Genomic DNA, 3,069 nt, shown 5'->3' with positions numbered 1-3,069 from the left:
GAGTTCTTAACCATCGCGCCACTCGGCCGGCCCTAATATTTTTAAAAATTTTTCATTTTCAATAAAATATTTGCAACAATCTTGCCTGAAATTATAAATTAACTGTTCAGTTAACCAGAATTGGATTATTCTACTGAGTTCATATAACATTTAGCTTGTAAGAAAAACATTTTTTTTCTTATATTAGCATTCCAGAAAAAAAAATGTCTTGACATTTTAAATCTGAAGATACTGTGGCAAGTTTTAAAAAAGTGCTTTGAACAACGTACATGTGAATCAATACACATATTTCACTCACCCCATGACTTTGCATATCAGTGGTTCTCAAAAAGGACAACGTTGTGTCCTGGCAGACAAGGTATTTGGTGTCATTGTGGCTGTGATAAGGGGACGGGTGCTGATGGCATTCAGTGGTAGAACTCAGGGGTGCTTCCAAACACCCTTCAAAGCACACGAGGAGCCCCCACGACAGAATTATCTAACGTTGATGTCAAAAGTACCAACGGCAAGAAGCCCTGTTGAACCATAGGACCCAAGGTCCATTTTACATATAGCCGGTCTGTGCCCTGTATTCTGAGAACGGACCAATAAATCAGGACACAGAGCATTGAACTACCTCAAAACCGTTCTCGTCTAACCTCTACACTGGAAAGTTAATTTCAACTGTTCCAGAGTAGCTAAGCAAACAGTTTTCTGGTCTACGATAAACATGAAATGACACACGCAGCTCCGGGCAGTCAGGCAAGTGCTCTACGAGTGTTCTCAAAATGTCCCCACATCCCAAAGAGCTTCACTAATAGGCTCCAACTTGTCAGGTGCATGTGTTTAGACGGGTTACATCTACTCTTTAAAAATGATTTTAAGTTTACTAAGTAGAGAAATTTTTTAGATCTCACTCATCATTCATTTTCATATTCACATTCTACGTATTTTCTCTTGGTCAACAAACTGACTCAGATGACTTAAATTATCCCACCATTAAATAGAAAAGCTTCCGCAATGATTTAAACCACAGAGTAATCTTAAATTCACCACTGGCTGTCTTTTCCAGTATTTCTTTCATTTCTTCCTTTGACACATAGCAATAGCTTTTAATCTCATTGCGATCTGGGTTCAAAGTTATGTTCTTCCTCACAAACAAGATGTAGTCAAGTTCACGTTCTCACAGATACCATCAGATTATGCCTTGTAGTGAATCCGTGTGAGATACTTAATTTTTTCTGGAGGAACCGTTTCCGGGGAAATTCCCAATTCAGCCTTTGAATGCCTCTGAAGTGCTCGTTTTCCTCCTATTGCATCATTTTATTCAAGCTCTGTAGGGTTGCTTAAGGGATGACTACAGCAAGTATTGGTAAAACAACCTGGAAAGGTGATTGTAGCACCCTATCTCTGCGGTAGCAGGAGCTTATTTTCCATGTTGAATAAGAAGACACTAAAAGCTCGATGTAATAATCCTTTCTCGATGTTTTTATTCAGGTGACCATTCTTTTTGGTCTTAGCCCAAATCTTCCTGTCATTTTGATGGATAACTATGCACATCTCTGCCAGGAGCTTAACTTGTTGATCATCCAGGCTGTCAGTGGTGATTTCCGGCATAGTTATGGGATGTCTGCTCTGTCCTGGAACACTGAACTGCCGGCTGTCTGCAACATGCGGCTCTGCCTCACAGGCCTTCTATAGGCTGCACCTCACGACCCAGGCCCCGCCTCCTCATGCCCCTCGACCAATCGTCCGCGCCCTTGCCAGGGCCTGCCACATGTCTGCAGGCCAATTGCGCACAGGCTCGCACCTGACATCACACTCACGTTGGATCTATGCCTGGTTCTCCAAGGCCTGCTCGCTGGACAGAGCACAGAGAGGCCTTCAGGTTGTGGCGCAGGTGCCCTTACTCTGTCATTCGTGTTCCTCAGAAAAACGGTAGAAGGACCTTTGGAAATGGTGGGCGTGTCTGGCAGCTCACTGGAGGATGTCGCCAGGTGTTTGCAGAGGCGTAAAGACCGCAAGTGTATCTTTGTTGGTCTTTCTAAACTTCTGGCCGCACCCAATCTGGGCAGTCCGATGAGGCACGCTGGATGCAGCAGCCATGTCCCTAACACTGAACCTGTCTGAACCCCAATTCCAAACGCAACTCCAACCAAACCCGAACCCTGTCCCTAACTCAAACCCTGATCCTCACACTGTCCCTGTCCCTACACCTAAATTAACTACCTTTCAATGAACCCTAAACCTGTCCCTAACTTTGCCTCTAAACCAAACCCTAAACCTGTCCCTTACTCTGTTTCAAACCCTAAAAGCCTAACAGTGTCCCTAACCCTAACTGTATAAATAACCTCAAGCTTTGCCTTTCCCCCATGTTTCTAATTCTAATTCTAACCCTAAACCTAACAGTAATTGAAATTCAAAACGTTTTTATACCTAACCCTGTCCCTATCCCCTCAACCTATCCCTTTCCATAATTCTCACCCTCACGAACCATCAAACACTAAATCTGTTTCTAACTGTAACCCTAACACTGTCCCTAACACTGAGCTGTTCCTTGATTAATACTTCTTCCCAGGTACAACCAGAAACTAACAAACTCCTTCATCTTGCCAAATCCCTTCATGGACATTTAATTTTGCTTCTACTGTCCGTGACTGTTTAGGATTTTAATGTTTTGACATTTTCAGTGGGCTCCCAAAAGGGCTCAGAGCTATTTTAAGGTGTGGTTGCCAATTGTTTTGCTTAGTGTCATTCTACTTCGTTCAATATATTTCACTGCCGAGTTACTGATGTTGTGTATTACCAAATATTTTAAATGTCCAAGAAAAACCTGAGTCATGGTTGCATGAAGTATAGAGATGATCCATCAAACCACTGTATCCCCTCCATGTTTGTAACTCATAATGGTTAAACATTTCCTCATGATGCCAAATACCATTTGTCAATGATCCCTGATTTCTCTTAAGAACTAAATACCTGTTGGTCTTTAACTTTTCCCTAGTTGTTTTGGCTGCTTTTGTAAAAGACTGTGAATTTTTTTCATTTGGCAGGTGTCTGAGAGACCGCTTGTAAGCAAATGACTGTGGT

General features: G+C 42.4%; 1 pseudogene; it reads right to left on the bottom strand.

Annotated features, from left to right (window-relative positions):
- Positions 1-915: 915 nt before the first annotated feature.
- Positions 916-1,614, bottom strand: LOC109388956 (isopentenyl-diphosphate Delta-isomerase 1-like; annotated as a pseudogene).
- Positions 1,615-3,069: the final 1,455 nt, after the last annotated feature.

The sequence above is a fragment of the Hipposideros armiger genome, unplaced genomic scaffold (assembly GCF_001890085.2).
Source record: "Hipposideros armiger isolate ML-2016 unplaced genomic scaffold, ASM189008v1 scaffold_213, whole genome shotgun sequence".
Taxonomy (NCBI): Eukaryota; Metazoa; Chordata; class Mammalia; order Chiroptera; family Hipposideridae; genus Hipposideros; species Hipposideros armiger.
This window is presented reverse-complemented; position numbering and strand designations above follow the sequence as displayed.